We start from the raw sequence: 22,389 nt of genomic DNA on the forward strand, positions 1-22,389 counted from the left end.
ACAAACCCTCAAGTATTTCTTGCTTGAAAAATTCTTGCCTTATATTCCCTGTAAAAGAGACACGTGGTCAGGGCAAGGTCAGTCTTCAGCTCAGCCACAGCATGCTCACCGCCGAGCAGCTGTCCCACCACCCTGTCTTGGCCCTGTCTGGAACATCTCAGTGGGCTGCTTTGGACTCTGCTCCAGCTTTTGTGGGTTCAGATAATGCTGGAGGATAACCAGTGAGTCCTCATTGGTTAGTTATCTCTTATGGTGGCTTTCCTTGAGTCCCTCAGGAGATGCCAGTGAGATTCTGCAGGAGCAGATGAGATGTCACCTCTGGCTTGCCATCCATCTGTCTTTGCTCCTCACTGCAGCAGACTTGAGCGTGCGCCCACTGAACCTTCTCTGGCTCTCCTCTGCATGTTCTTGGCAGAGACCTGGAGATCTCTGAGAGTGGTGTTCCTGAAAAAGATGCTCAGAAACATAGTTTCCAGCAATTCGAGCATTCACTTGCACTGTCACCTTCAAACCTGCCTTTGCTGTTAGGAGGATAAATCAGGCATTTAGAAATGTGGCAGATGGAGTGGGACACAGCAGTGAACAGGAAGGGCAATTCTGTGTGCTGGACACCATACACTTCTTTTTGAGCTCTCCAGGCAGTGCCTCCTTAGCTGTTTCCACATAGCTGGTACAGTCCGAGACCTGATGATCCCAGGGAGGTCTGAGCACATGACAGTTGTCCATCAGCCAGCCAGAGGTCTTGGATGCGGAAGGTGTCTTCTACCCCTGGAAAACTGAGAGTAAAGACTATACCCCAGGGAGAAGGCAGTGCTCAACGGGATGTTTTGGCACGCCTGTGAAAAACTGGCAGCCTGTGGTTTGCTCTCACTGCAATGCTTTGGGAGCCCGCAGAGGTAACTGGAGAAACCATGCTTGTGCTGCTTTCGAGCTTTCCCCCAAGTACTTGGTCTATGCTGTGTTTTGTACAGGTTTAAACAACAAATCCAGAGGACTAATTGATGAGCATAGCATTTAACAGCTTGGGAGAGAGTTCTCCTGGAAGAAGCATTGACTGGCCAAATTTTGCAGAGCACTGCTTGTGTGTGGCGGTCACAAAAGAGTATTTGCACTGGAAACTACCTGCCACGTGGCAGTTGTTATAGGGTCTGGGCATGAATTTAGGGAGCTTCGAAATGGGGAGAGCTGCATGTCTAGTCCACAAAACAAGCCACACACTCTTCTCTTCAAATTCTGCTTCAGAATCTCACTTTTCTTTTTGAAAAAACTGCTTTCTGGTCATCAGGGATATACGGGAAAAATTCAATATGTGCGCAGAATGACTTCATTGCCTGGGCTTAATGTAAGAGATGTACAAGGTGCAAACTGTCTCCTTACTCTTCTCAAAGGAGTAGAAACTCAAAAGCCTTCTGACAGCTGTCATTTGTCTCAACAGCAGTGCATGCTAATACCAGCATCTCGCTCCCGTCCCCATTTCACAGCCAAAACCCAGTTCCTAGCCTGAGTCACTGGAAAATGAAGGACCGCATGTCCCCTGCTGAACTGCCTGTGCCTTAACATCTTTTCTCACCAAAAAAAATGAAGCTTTGTTTTGCTGTTCTAAAACTGCAGAACACAGGAACTAAAAATGCAGATGCATGGTCAATTGAAACGCGTTTCCCAGTAAAAGCAATAGCCTAGGAACTCAGCTGCCTCAAGATGAGTGTCCTGCAAGGGGCCATGGAGCTGGTGTGTGCCAGCCCCGGGGCAGCACTACAACCGAGCAGGCACTAGCACTCTTCACTTGATGCTCCAGCTCTTTTCACCACCATTCCAAATCTGCCCTAGCCTGGAAAAAAATTGGCTGAAAAAAAAAAAATCCCCCCAATGCAGAATTAAAACACAACAAATGTTGTGTTCTTTGGGCTTGCCTTCTGCTTTTGAAATCTGGAGGTTTGATGTTTTCCAATTTACTTGGTAACCAGAAGTAAGTTAAAAAAATATGAGAGTTGAAATAGTGATATGTAATCACGTGACTCCAGGAGCTGGGACTTTAAGAAAAAACAAAAGTGCAAATACCATGCTAACGTGACAAGATCTGGGAGCCTTGTCCTGCAAACTGAGGACTGTGATGCTTCCTCAGCAGCTCCGATGTCACATGAGGCCATATCCCTCATTTGATCTGCGTGCATGGTTCCCATTGCTATCAGTGGGAGACGCAGGGTGAATCGGATGTAGTGCGTGACTCCGGCTGTGGCCCCTGGTTGCGAAGGTAATTTGGCCTCCTCTGTACCATCTGTTTGCCAGCCCTGAGCAAGGCTGGATATGCCAGGGAAAATAGACTTTTTTATTAGAAGTGAGAAGTGACTGACCTCAGCTGCATAAAGCACCTTATTTCTATTTTATTTGTATACTCCAGGTCAAGAAAGCTGCTGGAACACCTTGCAAAAACCAAGCCCGTTAGGCAAGAGGATGTGAAATGACTTCTCTTAAAGGGAAACCTGTCTTCACTAAAATGGGCTCTAATCTGCGCTGTCCTCGCAGGGCGGTCAGAAATCTTCCTTGCCTCCTCGCTGCTTTGACTTTACCCACCTCTGCCTCAGCTCTGCCTCGTTTCACCTCCAAGTGCCCTTGCCTGGCTAGGTCTCCCTCCAGCACCCACCAGCTCTGCCGGAGATTAGCCCCTGTGTCCCGCGGATAGAGCGGAGCCGAGGAACATGCTGCCCATCGTTCTCAGCATGCAGCAGTCAATTTTAGGCCACGAGGACCCATGGGACTGGGAATTTCTATGCTCCTCCATCTTCCCCAAGGCACTTTGCGGAAGGCATGTGCCCTTGCTCCTGGCTGGCTCTGTCCCTGGAACAGCTGAGGCAGCAGCACCATTCTTATCCCAGTTCATTCTCTCCCCACAGCTTAAACGCGTGTCCAATGGACAGGGACTCCCACTGCTGCACACACAGATCTTGCTAGTTTGGCACAGTTTGCTCTATTTGCACTTTTGAAGATGCGTCGGCCAAGAATGCTTGTTTTCTCTGCGCTGCATGCTCAAGCAGCAGTGAGGCAGTAACCAATGGTGCACGTCCTAAACATAGTAATTGAAGCCCTGCATGTAAAGAGAATTTAACCAAAAAAGAGAGAAACATCAGAAAACCAGATGTAACTTCTGCATTACTTAATGGTTACGGGTTTGGTTTTTTGCTGGAGATTTTTGAGAAATGAAACTGCATCGTTTGTGAGACTGGATTCTCCTTTCAAATTCCCTATGCTGTCACGTGCCAGTCTGTCCCCCCCCTGGAATTTCAAACACTGCCCGTTCGAAAGCTGCTTTGAGCTGAATGGCTTTTTCACGGCTTTCTGGATTGTGACAATGCTTTAAAATGACTGAAGATGCTCCTTTGCCACCTGCCTTGTGGTTAGAAATCCCCGAGTCTCTAATAAAAATCTTCTGCTCTTATGGGAAGCTGTTCCCAGCTTCTGGCAAAACTGCTTAGGTTCGGAGGGTGTACCCCTGTGTTTTTACGTGCAGGAGGGACGTGGGGGGGGGTGTGTGTGCACAGATGTTTCCTAATGCAGATTGTGCAAGCTCTGACTTCTTCCCTCTGCGTGTCTGCTTATTCAGATGAACTTCTGCTCTTCTGTGAGTGCTCCCATCTCTTCAGCGGGTGAGACGATTTCCTGAGGGTTGCTGTCAGTCCAGGAACATGGGCTGCTGTATGTGTCTAGGCTGGAGATCAGGGAGACCGGGCAGAGCAGGGACTTGGGGATGCAGGCATCCTCTGGCTCTAGCAGTGCAGACAGTGCAGTGGTAGGTATGGAGGGAAAGTCAGGGATGGGAAGGCATGACCGTGCGGGGAGAGAGCAGAGATCTGGCAGTAGAACCAGTCCACTGGTGTGTAGGCAGCTGTACGCTTAGTAAACCAGTGTCTTAGCAGGGCTGATGGGAATTCAGGCTTTCCTCTTTCATTCAGCTGCCTTCCATGTGCACCTCAGTCACTAAGAAAGTTTCTGGCCCCTGCACCTCAAGACACCAGTGTGATATTTTGGCATTTGTGCCAGAGCTATTAACTGTATCTGGCATTTTATTTGCCATCAGTAGACTCCAGAGTTAACAGCTGTATTTACATGACCAGTGGCATCAGGAAGGCAGGCAACACCTGCAGAGCCACCAATGGGAAGAAATAAGAGAATTTAGAGGTCTAGAAGCTATGATTCAAGAGGAAACATTGCAGCAATACAGACTGTCAAGTCAAGAGAAGACATACAATTACCTGAAAGGGGGTTGTGGTGAGGTGGGTGTTGGTCTCTTCTCCCAAGTGACAAGCGACAGGACAAGAGGAAATGGCCTCAAGTTGCACCAGGGGAGGTTCAGGCTGGATATTAGGAAAAATTTCTTTATTGAGAGAGTGGTGAAACACAGGAACAGGCTGCCCAGGGAAGTGGTGGAGTCACCATCACTGGAGGTGTTCAAGGAACGTGTGGACGTGGCACTGTGGGACATGGTTTAGTGGGCATGGTGGGGTTGGTTTATGGTTGGACTTGATGGTCTTACAGGTCTCCTCCAACCATAGTGATTCTGTGATTCTGTGATATATCCTTGCAAATCTGAAAGAATAGATGTTTCCCACTCCTATTCTTGATAAGATGTCAGGAGGTTAAACTACAGGCAGGGAGACTGAAGTTTGACATGAGGAAAAGCTTTCTATAGTCATGAGAGTAATGGTGTAGGCAGCTGGATTGTCTGCAGAGGGGGAGAAGTCTGTGTCACAGAAAGGTTTGAAGATCAGGATGAGGAAACCTCTGCTGAGTTCAGATCAGGTGTAGGTGACCTAGCTCTCAACATAATTTCATCAGGAAGTTGTATCTGAGGGATGAACAATCAGGAAACATTCAGCACATTATAAAAAGAAAACCACCGTTGTCGTTAGTAGGGTGAAAGAAAAGAAAACCTGTCTTTCGGCTTTGGACAAAGATTTGGTGCAGGAAAAGTCAGAGCACTGGAAATTAGGCCACACTGGGAGACCAGATCTAGGCGGCAATGCTATCCAAGCTCATGCAACCTGTGAGCAGACCGACCTTGGGTCCAGGCTGGCGGCCAATTTCCTGGGCAGATGAGCCATTTAGCCAGTGGGACACGGGGGAAGAGAGCTTGTTGCTGCTCCGAAGCCCATGATATATCCCACTTGGGCTTTGTCCTGTCCAGGTTTGTTCCAGACTCATAGCTGTTTAACTCATTTAGCAACCTCTTCCATCACTTCTTCGTGCTCAGCCATTGGAACCTTGAAGCTTACCCAAATGCTCTCAGGAGCTGGTGGCACAGGAAGGCTTGTGTTGGAAACATTTCTGCTGCCATGGCGGTCCCTTTCACTTGCCCTGCTGGGAGCCTGTCCCACTGTGATCTGCAAGTGGAGGTGTGCGGACAAATGGCCTGCCCTGACCAAACTGCAACACTAATGAGACAGCAGCACAAGGGCACACATGGGCACTCTCCAGAGCAAAGACAAAATAATGACTTTGGTCAACCCTGACTTATGGCTGTGTAAGATACAACATGAAGTACGGGTATGAGAAGCTACCAGAACCTGCAGATAGATCAGTACAGAGTAATGTATATGCAGCTGACCATCCCTGACCAGTCGCTACACTAACTAGACAGCAGCATGAAAAATGGTAAAAAAGAGAAATGTTGCATATAAGAAAAGCAGGGTACTAGCTTAATTGCTGACTGAGGCAGAAATTACCAAGGCAACCATATCATGAGTACCAAATAAGTGTATAAAGTCAGGAAACCTGAGGCCAGCGAGGGAAAAGTAAATACAGGTGGATGGCTTGTCTGGGAGGAGAGAAACTTGGTAAAGAAGCAGAACCTGGGAAGAATAAAAGGGGCAAAACCAGAATATAAGGTAAAGCAAGCGACACACGCAGCACTGATTGGGGGCTGTTGGTCAGCTCTGTGCTTAATTGTGACAGTTTGAAGCAGGACGATAAACCTGCTGTTTCCACCTTTCTTGTGTCCAGCTTGCCTTCGTGGTCAGGAGGGACTTGGTGCGCTTTGGGATAATGGGAGCTGTCTCCCTGCGACTGGTGAGGAAACGCCCGAAGGGTATTGGCTAACCACACTGCCCTTCCCTTCCTCGGCAGCCTGACTCTGTCTTTTAAGTCCCATTTCTCCTGACTGACTCTGCAGAGGATCTTAAGTATAGGCATTGGCACCGCAGGAGTTCAATAGCTGAGGACTAACACAGGGAACCGCGCGAGAAATGAGCTACACAGGTGCGTGGCTGTACCTCAGGTCAGTCAGGCCACACACATCTGCCACGTTCAGCTCACCGCCGGCTCTTCAAAGACCCCGACTTACTGCAGTGCCTTCCTGCAGATGGTTTTGGGGGGAAAGAACCAGGTAAAGTGAAGTCTCTGCACGAGTCACAGCCACTATAAAAGGACGTGCGTCAAATAAAATCCACTCTGAAGACAAGAAATGAAGTTACAACTCAGAATGAAGGCAGGGAGTTTGTGCTGGCAAAACATCAGCTTTATTAAGGTTAGAGACTTCAAACTTGTCTTGTTCTGTAATTTTCTGTAGGCTGCACACATCAAGGCACGTTTCAAGATAATCAGATTGTCTGTTTCAAAGAGAAGAATGTTAAAATCGGGTATGTTTTTATCAACAGGGACAGAAAATGTCTAGAAAACATGAGTAGTGGCACAGCTTGTGATGCTTACAAACTTGTCCTGTTTTGTAGCATTCCTCTAGGTCTGTGCATCAAAGCATGCTTAAAAATAGTCTGCCTGGTTATTTTTAAGGTAAGAACATTGAAATTAAGGGTCAAGGGCCAAAAGTTTTCTAGTGCATTATCATGGAGGTACATCTTCAGGCATTTTAACACATCAAGGCACTTGCCAGGTGCACATGAAGCAAGGTGCACACCTAGATGGGCTTGTCCCAGCCTCTAAAAATGCAAGGACTGTCACTGATTTCTGGATCCTCAGGTGGGTCTTTGATGTTTTATAATGGAGATTCTCAAGTGTCTAGAAAGACACCAACTAATTTTTCTAAAATACTCATGATTTGTCCTGAATCTTACCCAACGCTTGGTAGCTGAACAGACAAATCGTTGCCCACCAAGCAGATTTTCAATGGCAGGGAGTACAAAGTTTTCTCTTCTCCGATAATAAAACGTGCATGTTCTGTACACACTGTTCTCCTCCACAGGGTCATAGAGATCCTCATACACACTCACAGCAGCGAACCTTCAAGATTAACTCTTTTGTCTAGGTTAAGTAAGTTGGAGATACGTCACACTTCAGGGGAAGGATGAGGTTATCAGCAAGGCTCTAAAACGCTCTAAGTATTGGTTACTCTTGTTCTCAGAAATTCACTTGAGATCAAATCAACTCCAGCCAAAAGGCAAATCTCTCAATTATCAAGAAAGATGCTTCTCGGAGCATCTATTTTCCATAACCAGTGACAAAAAGTATTTCAAAATGAGAGAAACTTTTTAATGCTTTTGTTTTCCAAGCCATGCTGTGGACTAGGCCCAGTACAGAACGTGGCAGGAACGCAAGTGCAGGACATGACACAACAGTCCACTGTGGTGCTGGAGCTCATCGTGTTAAACCTTTGAGTAATGTAGCCAGAGAATACAACAAGGACACCTTTCACTGCTGTATATCTCTCTTTTTGCAATACTTTGCCCATGAATTAACACTACCAAGAAGATTTGGAAAACCTGCTAGAAGGTTTCCGCAAAGATTTGGCTCATCAGCAACTTGGAAAAACACATATGGGAGGTAAATGCTAGAAATTAAACCTATATTAGCTCCTCAGTCAGGATCTGGCTTCTGCCCTGTACCAGAGCATTGGTATAACATGTGACTTACATCGGAAAGGTGTCACAGCAGGCAGCAGAGCAGCAGTAAACATCACTATCCTGGACAATCAATAAAAATGGAGATCTATTTATCCAGCTAAAGATAGGGCAGTCCAGAACATCTGTCTTGCTCCTCAACTGGGCATTTATCCTGGACAAGAGATGCTTTCAGAGCCTTGCTTCCAATAGCTATGCTCTGAAAAGCAGGCTAAATCCGAGAGGTCATCTTGAAATAATAGTTGGCAGGCCGAAGTGCCTTAACATTTAACATGCTTTAAAGGACCATATGGAATAAGTTACAGCAGAATAAAACAAACACTTGTCTCTCACATCCAGTGTTATTGTTAGCAACTTATACGACTGTGTATTTCTCAGCAGCGACAATGACTCACTAAATAACAGGATAATACCACGGATCACTAGCATCTCGTGGTCTGTGGGCACAGGAAGGGTTTACTTTTACTGTGTACATGTTGTCAAGTCTCAACATGCTAACAGCAAATCCAAATGCTTATTGCTGCATCTAGGGCAGAAGCACAAGATCTCTGCTTGGAGCCTTTCTGTAAGCCAAAAAGATAACATGGGGTATTTCTAATACCACACTTGCCAAACTGCAGCAAAAGCAATGAGCTGAGAATCAGATGCTGGGAAAGTAGATGTCACCTTGGTTTTGCTTCCTTGTTCCAGTGTGCGGATATGGCGATTGCTGATGCTGGGAATCAGCATGGGAGGGGGCTGTTTCAAAGAGAGGGTCTCCCTGTTCCCACACTAAAGCCTAAACCTTGACGCATGGTTGCTACTTTTGGAAACAGGCATCAAAGCAAGCTGATCTGGAAGGGTGATGAGGTTGTAGGGCAAGAGATAAGACTGGTCCATCAAGCCCTAGTCCTCTGCAGAAAGCCTGAGAGTGGTCAGAGCTGCCTGAGGTGGACAAGCACGTCCCCTCTGCTACTTCAGGATGCTTCAGGCTTCTGTCTGAGGCCTGACACGCTGACGCCCTGCCCAAATCACTGTGGGCCAGGCGCCTCCATCACCTGCACTAGCTCATGTCCTGTCCCTTGCTTCCTAATGCTTGTTGAACATTACAGATAAAACCCAGCATCTCGGTGAGTACTGCCTGTAGCCTGGGAGACCTAGCTGCCCGGGGGAGCGTTTTCAGGTAGATTGCATCAAAGGATCCCAGCCCATCTCCCAGTGGGTTAAGGGCTGGACAGGTAGCCCAGGATGGCGGCATGCCATTTGTCTCCTTGCACATTGCTGTTCAGGCAGTCTGCAAGCACCCATCTAGCTGACAAGGAGGAGACCCCAACCCCATTCTGGCCATATTGCAACAGAAGGGTGTCCGATACACTTCAAGGTAGAGAAGAAAGCAAAAAAGGAACATTTCATGTGCGGAAGTTTCCAACAGGGACTCAAGGAAGCCTTGGTGGGGGGATAGAAAGGCAGCAATAGTTTTGCAGGCCACATTCCTACACTTTCCATTTTTTGTTATTTTTCCCTTTTCACATTTTCCTCTAGTTTCCTGCTTTTGCTTATATAAGAGGGAAAGAAAAGCCAATCTGATGTTCCGATGAAAGGAAGGACAACTCTCTGGAAGAGCGGGAAAGGGTGTGCAGTGGTGTCATGCAGGATTAGCGTGCAACCTCCAGGGCACGCCGTGGTCTGTGGGATAACCTGGGAAACATCCCAGCGACGAAACTTCTGGTGAAACTCATCCTGCACAGGATGAGGGGCTTGAAAGCATTGGGAGACTGAGGGTAGGGAAAAGGTTTTACACACTGTTCAATATAGTATATTTCTATGGGAGTAAAACAACCCAAGCGCTGAACCTCCTCAGCCTGGTAGGGGAAAATCTACACCCAAACAACATTCCTTGGCAGAAGAAGTTCCCGAGTGTTTGTCGTCTTTGGGTGTTTACAAGACAACACATTAGTCATTGTTAAGCTGAGTGGAACCCCAACTACTCTGGGGGATATGTCTTCCCACTGTACCTTTACCCAAATCCTGACATTTTCCAGAATCTCAGTTCTTTCAGTATCTTCCTTCTAACTATGCCCACCTTTCTGCATAAATAAACTGACATGGAGTTTTCCAGAGTGAAATGCATGCCTTCTCTTTTTTCTCTCTTCTCTCTTTTCTCTTCTCTCTTCTCTTCTCTTCTCTTCTCTTCTCTTCTCTTCTCTTCTCTTCTCTTCTCTTCTCTTCTCTTCTCTTCTCTTCTCTTCTCTTCTCTTCTCTTCTCTTCTCTTCTCTTCTCTTCTCTTCTCTTCTCTTCTCTTCTCTTCTCTTCTCTTCTCTTCTCTTCTCTTCTCTCCTCTCCTCTCCTCTCCTCTCCTCTCCTCTCCTCTCCTCTCCTCTCCTCTCCTCTCCTCTCCTCTCCTCTCCTCTCCTCTCCTCTCCTCTCCTCTCCTTCCTCTCCTCTCCTCTCTCTCCTCTCCTCTCCTCTCCTCTCCTCTCCTCTCCTCTCCTCATCTCACGTCTCTGGAAAAGGCTCAGCTAGAGAGATCACAAACCAAAACCTGCATTTTATGTTAGCAACGTCCGAGTTCAGCATTCCAAGGATTTGGAAAGATCCTAAAAACAAACATCCCAAATTCAGGAGGAAGTTCAGCATTAAATATAAAAGAAATCCAAATATGTTGAAGTATGGAAATCAAAACAACTTCAGCTTTGCCCTGCAGTGACCCCATGCAATAAGAATACATTTATGATTAGATCACAGTGACGGTTGGAGCCCTAGAGAAGAATAAACTGAGTTTTGAAGACCTCCAGATTTACTGTATTGTTGCTATGTTTTCCCCCCATGTGTTGCCAGAATAATACTGAGTTTCTTAAAGGATCGACTCCAGAATGAATGGCAACTCATAAATCGCCTGCTTTACCTGTAAATTGGCAGAAAACTCCGCCACTGCTTAAAGTTGTCATGTTGTTGCCTCTTCCCATAGCAGCACAGATCAGCAGATGGTGGGTCTGAAGAGCGAGGCTCACGGCTGGAGTCCCTCTGAAGCACACTGGAACAGCAGGAGATCTCTGCAGCCATGGCCCTAGCCAGCCTCCTGGCACATCTTGCCCACCACTTAGGGAAAACATCCTGGGTACCTCTAAAATGGAGCATTTTAGCTCAGGGGCATGCAACTCTGAATTCGGATTATTTTTTCCTGCGTTTGTAAAAAGGTTTTCTCCATTTGCTGAATGCCTTGTCTGCAAACCCCAGCACCAGGATTCCTCCTATGTGAGCACAATTCAGCAATGCCATGGTTCACTTTGCTAGTGAGGTGCTGAGTACCTGAAAACTTAGTATCATCCAGAACTATTTTGTAAGAGCTGGGCTCCAGCTTGGCATTAAAGGCAACTTGTATCACGGGATGGAAATTTAGGAGTAGTTCATGTCTGTAAGTGACCAAAAATGACAGCTCGATTTAGACCAGCTGAGGCCATTGAGGGTTATTTACTCATCTCTCCATGCTGTGCAGTTATTACACAGAAAATTTTTATAAAGAAGGAAAATTTGTCAGGCTGCATGGCCCAGATTTTCACACAGTGAAACAAAAATGGCAGCACAGTTTCTCTAAAACACAGGCTATTTTCACTTCCCATCTGAAGTTCTACTCTTATTCAAAAGGATTATGGCCACGTGTGCATAGAAGATACTGGACATATTTGTGCTGCTACGCGTAAGATTGCAAGCAGCGAGCGCCATGGGACATGCTGTGGTATTTACGTGTGGTGCTTGCAGCCTGCAAACACAAACTTTTCCTAAAATGCCGTTCCTTCTAGAAAACTGCCTGTCTTTGTGAGTCCTCTAGTGAAACCCTCCTCAGATAGATCATTGCCCCTTACCCTGAAGGAAGAGAGACAAGAATAGGAAGACAATGTTTTGGGAGCAAGAAAACCAAAGATGACAGCTGCCCATTTTCAGATTTTTTTGGAACATCATATTCTTCAGGGCTCAATTCCTTGGGAAAACCGGATTTGAATTGGCAAATGGGTCTGCAGGTTTCTAGGCTGGGAACAGGCAGAGCTGTCACATAAAGCCCATTTCTCTATAACATAGGCAATAAAACGTATCTGGCCAGAGAAGTGGACCAGTCTGTCAATGTGTTCCCATAGTCTGCTCCAATCTTCTGACTTACTAAGGAAAAGACAGAGGTGGTGTCCAAACTCCGTCCTTCAGGAATCACCATAAAATATTGAAGTTGTCTGAAGGAGGAGAATATACAGTGGTCTTATGTCAAGCCACAGCCAGTTTGCGAAATCCTCACTGAGCGACTTCACGGTGTAGCTCTCCTCTGTGTGATTTATTTTGAGGTTGCTCTCTTCCTGGGTGCACTATAAACCACAAACATGGCTTTCCCTTCTCACAAGAAAGTCTGAATTCAGGGACCAGTTGTGGATGTCAGGTGCAAAGACTTCTTCAGACCCGATGTCTGTAAACCAAGCGTGTTGGTATTTTTTTTGAAAGCCACTAAGATTTAGGAACACAAACCACCAGTGCACCTAGAAGTCCTGCGTGCCTTTGGCTCCGTGCACGAGATGCAAAACATATTCTTGCTTGCTCCAAGTGCCACCGGGGCAAGGGCAGCTTTACGGTTGTCCACGGCTAGCGAGAATAAGCAATGAGCTCGGCTTTGACCTTGTTACGACTCCTGGGTTTTGTGCTGCCCCGACTCAGCTCGGCAGCCTCGCTCTGTCTGATTGTGAGAAAGAGCAGAGCTTCCCCTTCCCCCTCTCCTCCCTGCACTCTGGCAAAGAATGGTGCGTGGGAGGACCTCGTGGCGGATGCTCGGAGACTGCAGCACTCATAATGACTAGTCACTTCTAAGAGACATGTTAGTGATACTATCGCTAATGCTTTATATGACTATACGCATGTCTAGGGTCTTTGAATGAGATCCCATCAGCTTTGCACAAGGGACCAAACAAACACTAGCAATACCCATGACTAATCAATAGTGAATATTAATAATAGCTAGTACACTGATAACAATAATAAACATTAGTGATAACACAGCCTGCCTGAAAATGCTTCTGATGGAGGGAGGGAAGGAGGGGGGCACGAAGGACGGGTCATTCAGAAGGTCCCTGGGCAGGTCTGCCCTGGGACTGGGAACCAAGTGATGACTCCTGGCACCAGGGCTTTGCCTGCTGGGCCACACTGCCCCAGCCGCTGGGCCAAATGGACAGATCAAATTAAACAGGTCCCAGCTTTTCCAGCTCCATCCTGCCATCCTCTTCCCAACCTGCCCAGCAAAACTGTTGGGTAACACCTTGCTCCGGGACCATGCACATCAGCTAGTCTTTGTCTCTGGGGAAAGGGAAGAGCATTTTTTTTGGTCTCTTCTCCCAAGTGACCAGCAATAGGACAAGAGGAAATGGCCTCAAGTTGCACCAGGGGAGGTTCAGGCTGGATATTAGGAAAAATGTCTTTACTGAGAGAGTGGTGAAGCACTGGAAGAGGCTGCCCAGGGAGGTGGTGGAGTCACCATCCCTGGAGGTGTTCAAGGAACGTGTGGACGTGGCACTGCGGGACATGGTTTAGTGGGCATGGTGGGGTTGGGTTGGTGGTTGGACTTGATGGTCTTAAAGGTCTTTTCCAACCTTAGTGATTCTGTGATTCTGTGATTCTGCATAGCTTCCAAGAGATGGAAAAAGAAAAAAGGGAAAAATTGGGGATAAGCTCTTATCTATCAGCAGGCTCACAGCAACCTATAGAACAGAACCATATTCAACAGAAAATAGAAGCAATCTGAGTAAGTGTGAAATGCTGAAGTGTTCTTTCATAGCAATAACAGCAAAAAGGTTTATTTGTTAATGACTCAATAGCAATTAGAAAGCTATCTATTGACCCCCATTACTTAAAGATTAATTTCTGTGCTAGCATTTCTACATTCAGGTGATATGTATTTAAAAGGTACCTGTCAAAAAAAATCAAAGTTTGCCTGGCACATACAAATTGGAGCTGCAGCTTAATTTTGAGTATTTTCTTCTCAGCACTTGAGAGAAAACCATTCAAAGAGAAGATTTGTATTTTAGTGAGTATAAAAACGAGAAATGTGGGAATATCCATGGAAATGCTAGTTAAATAAGGGGAGATGAGGGCCGGATGCACAGGCCCTCTCGACTGCAGACTCTGCTATGGAGTTACAAGCAAACACTTCCATTATGTTCTTCTTATGTAATGACAAGGGAAAGCATTTTCATTCATGAATGGAAATGTTTATGACATTTGTGGTCTAGTAATTTCCCTTTACAGTCATCCTTCATATCTCTGGAAATCTCCTACAATTTCAGTCATATTCCTGATATTATTTTCAGTTCTTTCTGTATAATTTCACTTCACCTGCTCTAATGTTTTTTCCAGTCTATTAACCACCTGAAAAATGAGAAAGCTTTACCTAGCACTTTGCAGTGGGAGTATGAATACCATATTATAACACCTGAAAGCACATAAACTGTTACCCAAATGCCATTCTGTAGCATGTAAAGAAAAATCTCACATTTAACTGTACCACCGCAAACCAACAAGATTTTAAGCCAAGGCTACAAAAAGCTTGTTTTGTGTTCTTTTTAACAAAACACTTCCGTGGAGAAAGCCTTTCTGCCAAGGGTATACTCTGCTTTTTTGACAGTGCCCAGTTCACAGTGCTAACACATTTCAGTGCTGGTTTGAAGGAGAGCTATTACTTTGGTGCTTTGGAAATATTCACAATAGCACACAGCTGTTTTCGCTGGGGTCGACTTTCACAACACTATAATGGCAGTTAAAACTGTACCAAAAATCCTTGCACAGGATGTAATCAACCTCAAATCTACAGAGAAACATTGAGAAACTGCCTTCAAGTGCCAAGAAAAACAACAGTCGTTTACAACAAGCTCTTCCTAATGTCCAGTCCGCTCAACCCAAACGAGACATGTTTCTCAAAACGAAAGTAGGACAGACCAGAGAAGAAAACCCCCTTGACTATTTTTATGAATTTTTCTAAATAGAAACACAAAAAGACTCAGACACTGGAAACCACCACCAATCCCCCCTGCCCCTCCGTCCGCCGAAGCTTGAACATCAGTCAGGCTGTACGTCCAGTTCATGAGTGATAAAACGCTTGTTTTCCAACATTTTTCTCTTGCATCTTTCAGACACTTGAAAAGTTTCTGTCCCTCCAGCGGCAAAGCTGTTATATGTCATGTTCCTTACTCAGAAAGCTTAACCGCTATCCAGCTATTGGAGTCAGCCCACAGCCCCAGATTTACGGCTTTTCTCGGGATGTCAGTCTAACTGAATACCTAGGTGTTCCCAAGAAATGCTTGAATTGCTTTTCACTTACCCCAGCCGAGTCTCAGCAGTTGTGGGTAAAGCAGAATGGAAAAAAGCCCTCATATGATAGTGTCTCTAAATTTACCAGAAAGAAGGGAGCTGGGGTGCTTGTCCTTTAAGTGTCTCTAAAGATGGTTTGCATAGCTGGATCTCAGCTTATCTATGCTTTTCTGCTTTTGCTTCCATACATGGATCTGTTCCCAACAGTAACTTCAAGCTGTCGAAAAGAAGCTATCTGGCAGCTTTCAGCTTCATCTGACACATAAATGAGAGAAAATAAATAAATAATGATCTTTTCTGGCGGCTCCCTTTTTTTTTTGATTTGCACCTCAGAACACCTTTTCTTTTTTCCTTCTCCCCAGAGTAACATTTTGCTATTTTTCCCAAAGTAATTCCTAGGTGAGGGCACACAGAAATGACCCAGGCAGATTTCGCTTCTCCCTTTCCTGGAGGCTCACTTAAGTTTATTCTCAGAAATATCTTTTTTTCCCCCCCCCCCCCTTTGCTTTGGTTATAGGTCAGGGTTTTGCATGTTTGCTACTTGGAAGCATGTCAAGGCAATATACATCATGTCTGTAGCGAGGGAAGGTTAAGAGTCAAATTTTTGGAGAGAGAGAGATTATAGAAGAGCCACGTGACTGCTCCCAGATTAGCAGCAGTAGCAGGAGTAAGCATTCCTCTGATATTACAGTAGCCACCGTGGGACATGCCTGAAACACTGAAGAGTGGAAGCTGCAGTTTGGAAGCTCCTTGCAGTTGTATTTATGAATAAATCACTCCTCATTCTCCTTGCTACCTTCCATACTTCCTCTGTTTCTGTTTCAGAAAGGGCTGATAAAGGACAAAAATGTGCACAGGGAGCCCTGTGTCACAGGTCAGGAAAGCAGTCATATAATTAACCTTAACTCTGCCCTTTGTTATCTCTGCTGTGCAAATGGGAATGTTAAGGGCTCCAGTGAAAGGGCAAGACTAAGTGTATGTCATTATTATTTTATGTTATAGTGGCAACTGGGAGTAAAGAAGATATTGGGGACCTAATCGATTGCTTCAGACTGGACTCCCTGGATGAAAGAAAATGGGTGAAAGATATTCAGGCACTTAGATATCTAAGGCTGAATGTAGGTGTCTCTACTCAGGCCACTTGCATTGAAAATGTCATCCTGAAACTTGATGGTTTTGATTCATTGCAGGAGAAGGAAATTCCTTGTATATTCCCACACACAAATGACCTTGACTGTTTGAGATTTTTTCCTAAACATCTGTTGAACACTTGGCAGAATAACAGTTTTTTTAAGGGCTCACCAGCTCCACCTCTACAATTAATGCTAAACTACATTATTTCATTATTAAGTTACAAATGGCCTGTTTAGAGATACCGCTTCAAATGGCGTATTTGAATCCTGTTGTTTGGTGTCTCAGAAATTGGAGGGGACGTGTGTGTGGGGGGGTATAGATGGGGATCCTGGGAGGTCTCCAGCATCTACCTGGCATCCAGAACAAAGAGCTGCCCTGGGAGCACAGCCCTGCGTCCCAGGGAAGCATGAAACAGGCAGCAAAAGGAATCACTTGCAAAAGATGAGTAGGTATGAAGGGGACCTTCCCGTTTCTAGCATGCCAAATGATCAGTGCCTCTCATTTTGGGTGGTGGGAAGTAACGGGAGCAGAAACATCCCTTCTGGAAATCTGTCCTGGGGCTTCTCTAGCCTTTCAAGAGCAGGAGCCAAGCTCATCCTAGGAGGGTGCTTGAGCCCTGTTGCCTGTCAGACAGGCTTGGTGACTCAGGAGGTCTATGCTCTAGTACAAATAAGAACATGATTCAGCAAAGCATTTAAATTCCTGCTTAATTTTAAATATTGAATAGTACTTTTGACTTCCCCGGGGTTATTAATGTGATTTTATTTCTATGCTTTACTAGGTTGTCCAGATATGGATATGAAGGTGCCACAAAGCAGCATAAAAACCAAACAAGATTTGGCACTAACGTGGTTTTCAGGTCTCTTGACTTACATGTATTGCTCCTAAGAAGTCTTACAAAAATGGGTGAAGGAAAGCAAGACTGTTGCTTCCATTCATTTCAAGTGTCCTCCTTTCCATCAAGAAAATGTTGAAAGCCACAGGTGTGCGTAACTAAAGAAAAACATATGTGGCTTCAAGAATAACGTGATAATGCTGCACTCAGAGTTTTGGTAACCAAAAGGCCGAGGGGGTAGGCTGTTTTCTGGCTTTGATCTGCCCTTCTGCACAGCCGCTGCGTGTCACCCTCTGGATGAGTGACACCCTCTTTGAACTCCGCTCCCTACACAGCACGGCCAAAGAGCTTCTCATATTTTCCATCAAGAGCTTTTCCACTCGTCCCTGCTGGGAGAGGTGAAGTTTGTATCAGGGCATGTGGGTGATAAGGTGAAAGACATTTTCCTAAAGCAAAAGAAAAAATAGGCAGTGGTGTTGCCAAGCACCGCGTGGGCCACGGGGAGATGGAAATAAAACACCATTGACCCTCATGCCCACTGAGTCGTCTCCAACTCCCCAAAAGAAGCAGGACAGAGGGAGAAAGCCCATCGCCGGTGGTGAGACACGTGGAGGACGTCCGCAGCTCTGCTTGGCCTGGCACCAGGCGGATTCGCAGAAGGCCTGGGATCAGGATTGGTGCCTGCGCCAGAAGAGGGTGGTCGGGCTTCATCTGCTGAGGCCTGGTCCCCTTGCGGGGATCCCCCCGTCCACCCTGGACCCCCCCCAGGGCTGCACACCCACTTGGGGAAAATCCTCCCCAGCTTTTCACTCAGCAACTAGGCGCTGCATCTCCAGGGTTTTGTTCCAGGAGGTTGTGCTTCTTTGTGCTCTCCGTCCTCTGCCTGCCCCAGTCAACGCTATAGCCTTGAGACGAAACGGGGCCTCGGTCTTCCGAGCCGCTACTGTTCTTTCCCATGCTGTCTGCTGCAGTTTCAAGCCACCAAAGAGGTGTTGAAGTGTCTTTTATGAATATCAATGTGAATTTCGCAAGAGTGATTTAAATATAGCTGCCTGCTTTCCTGGGAGACCTGGTAGCTGTATTCTCACTGCAGCAAAAGCTGCGCCATATGCCCAGCATTCGCAGCCGTTCCCAGAGACCGCCAGGGACTCGTTATTCTGCATTTGGCTCGTACAGGGTTCCAAAATAAAGGCTTGCTGGGGAGAAAGGGTGGAGGGGCAGACTGCAGCTGACATCTTCAACACGTTCAGACGTGCTGCTCAGGTGTGTTTATGTAGCATTACGTGCTATGAAAGCTGGACGCAGCTCTGAGCAACCTGGTCTAATGTGGAAGTCAGCCCAGCTTTGAGCAGGGGCTGGATCTCCAGAGGTCCCTCACAACCTAAATTACCCTGCGATTCAGTGAGAAACTCAGTTTAGGATATAGTCATATGGCAGAGGAATAGCAAGGAAATCTGGACTCCTGGGGCACCTGGGTCATTTTCTGTCTTCCTGTTGTTTTTTGTGACTGTCTTACAAACTCTTTGACTGTGGTCCACCTCTCATTCCACATACACGGCTTGTCTCCAATGTTGCTTGCACCATACTGCACTGCAAGGGAAAATCCACTGCTTCCCCCTTTTTCTAAAGCAAAGTGATTAAAATGCAGTTGGGGCTGTGCCCAGGTAAAGCACAAGAAAGTCGGGCAGCCGTTCTTTCCTTGCGTTAAGTATGTAAAGCTTTGCAAGTGAATAAGACTTTTTCTGTTTAGGGTAAGCAAATACGCCTCAAACCTGGGGAGTGTCCAATTCTTAGTGATCATTAAGTGACTTTATTTCACCAAGGCATAAATTACTGTGCCTTCAGGACAAAGCTAATAGAAAAAATGCTAATTAGTGCTGGTCAGAAATTTTCCAGTGGAACATTTTTCTGTCAGAAACTCTCCTGATTAGTCAAAGTTGAAATGTTCCAGAAGAACGTGTTGATTTTGCTGAATCTCCAATATCACATGGTGGCCTGAGGTGGGGTGGGGTAGGAGTAAGGAAAGAGGGAATCCATCAAAACCCTCTTGCTGATCCCCTGCCAGTTTATCCGCCTGGCTGCAAGCCTTGTGGCAGCGCCAGGGATTGCAGTCTGGGGCAATCTGCCATGCAGACAACATGCTGGTGGACAAGTCCTAAAAATTCCTGGTTCCTGGATGGGAGAGGTAAATACAGAAGTCAGGGAGCCTGTCTTGTCTCCCCAGCTCCCTTTCACTTGACACCAGCCTGGGAACATGCATGCAAAATGGCATATCAACATTTCCAAATGAGATACTTCAGCCGGCTAAATCAGACCTTCTCCTTGGCTTCCAAAAGAGAAGACCTGAATTTCGTTCTGGGATTTCTGCTGGAAGAGAAGGAGGAGCTGGTCTGATACTAGCTGTGTTCATTCGGACTCAGGTTTCTACAGGTGTAGCTTCTCCATCCCTGACACGTACAATCCCCATGCAGTGCTTTTTTTCATCTCGCACTTTCCCACCTTCTGACAGAGCCACCTCTGAGGCTGAAGAGATGAGGATCACAGCAGCCTGGTCCCTGTGATATTCCTAAATTCAGAAACAGCCACATGGGTTCCAATTTACACGTAACTTGAGACACTTGAGAGCTCTATGGCCAGACTGGAACTGAAAAGCCCGGGAGCACTGGGCTTCTGTGGCGGTGATTGGAGGAGTCTGCTGATACCAGCTCACCCTGGACTTGCACTGCAGGACTTGGAGACCACACATGCAATCAGCAGCATGCTTAAACGGTGCATGCATCATTGTATGTTTGCTTCTGGCCCTGCTTGTGCCTGCTAACTCCTTTGCTCCACTCCTGCTGAAACTGTCCTAGCTCTTTGGGCTTCCACATTTCCCTCCTGCAAAGAACATCCCTGGAGCCGAGCACCCACGGGGCCGGTGGACATGACCCTTCCCTTAGCTAGTACCACCTCTTCAGGTCCTAGGGCTGGCAGAACCTGGCTCTAACGCTGATCAGACTACTGCAGTAACCAGGGCTAAGGATACCCTGAACTGCCAAGCATTAATATTTGATGCATTTCAATATTTAAAGAGCTTGATAAGATAATTTAAGAAACACTGTCCCTTTTTAAATTATTTGTAGACAATTTATAATGGAGCAAATCCACTTGGAATGAACAATATTTTGGCTAGGGTAGACGTATGGCCCAGACAGCTGCCTACATTTATTTAAACCATCAGAGAGATGACAATTTTGAAATTCTCTGCTAGAAACCTCAGGTCTCAACAGGCCAGATTCCCAGCCAGAAGAAGCAAACAGAGGATCCAGGCAGTGTCTTAACACTGGTTGCAATTTTGTTGAAGGGAAGTTTTGCCTTTGGAAATAAAGTAGAAGAGACAGAGCGTTTCCCTGAAAGTTTTGTTTTCAGTGAAAATATTTGGGTTGTCATCTAAAACTTGAAAACCACAGCTGGAAAAAAATTAACTGCTGGTTGCCAAGAAAGAAGAAAAAACCCTCCTGCCTTTTTTTTCTTGATTTATTTGCTTTCCTGGAAGCATCCTGGTGTGAGTGGCTGCAGCAGTTTACACCTGGTCAGGATCGGGCCCCATACCGATAGCACTGTCAGTTGCTTGATAAAAGCCATATGAGTCTGCACAGAGTTCACTGTGGCCGTCACATCTTTCATACGTATCACATAGCTGCTGTGCGCCTGAAGCAGAGGGCAGGGAGGCGACGGCACAATTCATGCGACGTTAAAATGAGCTGCTTTATGTAACACAATACGCTTCAAATGCACCCAACGCACCACGGAAACTATGCGAGGGAAGCCAAGAAACCTCTGTACAATAGCACAAACAGAGACAAGCAGTCTGTAAAGGACAGCACGCTTGGTTACCAGTGAGGGAACATTCTGCATAAAACACCCCCTTTGCTTCTGATTTTCCCATCCTGATCGTCAAGGGAGCTCTCCAAGCATGCCATCAAAAGGTAAGCCTGGGAGCAAAAATTCATACCTGCAGTGGATCCTGGAAAACAGGAGGTGCCGGTTTTACAGTGCATAGGAATTTTCTCCAGCCACCCCTCGGTGGTCCAGAGAGAATCACCACACTTTCTTTTCTTCCCTAACCACCACTGGGGTCTAAGCCACTTCTTCACCTCCTCCGTCTCTGATACTCCTGCCTGCTGCCCAAACACCACCCTGTTCTCTCAAATTATCTGAGTCCGGGTCATTAAAAAAAAATCATTCTCAACCTGCACTTGATGCGAAAGTAGAAAGTGGAAAGTTCTCTTTTGCATGGCTTTTCCTGTCGCATTGTTACCTTAGTCCAACTCACTGCTTCTGCCTACAAGCCGTGCCTTGCTTGTAGCCTCAGGTCTTTGCCAATCCTGCAACCCAGTTGCTTTATACAGCCAGCACACAAGGGCAGTGCAGGAAGAGGATTACTCTGTGGTGGTGCTGACTGTTTCCTATGAAAACCAACCAACTGAAGCTTGGTGTACAAGCAGAAGCCAGGTATCTCATTTGGCCTTTCCCCGTTCTGGTTCATTCCTGTGCAAAACAGAAATGGTAAGACTTTGTTTCCGCTGTTGTGTCTCTTTGGATTTAGGGGGCAAATTCTGACTGTTACTGCAGGTACGAACGGGCTTAGAACAAAAGGGTCTTATTCTGCTGGGTTTCTAGGTACGGCTATAATGCAGTTAGGAAAAGCAATTCTTTTTTTCACCGGTGAAGCAGGTGGCACATGCAACAACTGCTATAGCAAAAAAATTCCTCTGTCCCAGAAAACATGAGCAAACATGACAGAAGTGTAGCAACGCAACAGTTGAAAGTTTCAAAATGTTCACAGTCTTACGCTGGATGAAGGGAAGAGAGAGGCAGAAAGAATGGAGTTGCACATTTCCAAACACGGTGAACCACCTAGGAGCAGGCACCCAAGGGCAGGTTTTGTTCAGCCATGACTGAATGTCACTAGCACAGCCATTCTGCAGCCAGAGGTGATTTTGGAGCCCTGAATGGTTGAATACTGTGAATTTCAGAATTTCTCTGCTCTACACTTTGCTTATGGCCGGATTCTCCTTTGTCCTGAATAGACAGGAGACCCCATCTTTTGGTTTCTTTCCCTGCCATGAAACCATGACCAGATCCACCCAGGCCAGTGGAGCTGCCAGGCTAAAAGAGGAGCTTTATCTGAAGGACGCTTGGTCCCAGAATTTCGTCTGAAGGTGTCCGTCATCCTGGGAATCCCAGAGGTCATTTTTAGCTCTCTGGGATTAGGAAGG

The 22,389-nt window shown here is 46.2% G+C and overlaps 1 protein-coding gene across 2 annotated transcripts in view; it reads right to left on the reverse strand.

The window, feature by feature from the left end:
* Positions 1–15,209, reverse strand: part of SLC8A1 (solute carrier family 8 member A1) — a 136,791-nt gene extending 121,582 nt beyond the window's left edge. The window contains exon 1 of one of the 2 annotated variants that reach the window (XM_059828630.1): positions 15,170–15,209. The gene's annotated coding sequence lies outside the window, so the exon portion shown is untranslated. Of the gene's footprint in view, positions 1–10,729; positions 10,863–15,169 lie in introns of those variants that run through there. The other variant, XM_059828629.1, reaches the window with a different exon arrangement.
* Positions 15,210–22,389: the final 7,180 nt, after the last annotated feature.

Source organism: Gavia stellata, chromosome 23, assembly GCF_030936135.1.
Source record: "Gavia stellata isolate bGavSte3 chromosome 23, bGavSte3.hap2, whole genome shotgun sequence".
NCBI lineage: Eukaryota > Metazoa > Chordata > Aves > Gaviiformes > Gaviidae > Gavia > Gavia stellata.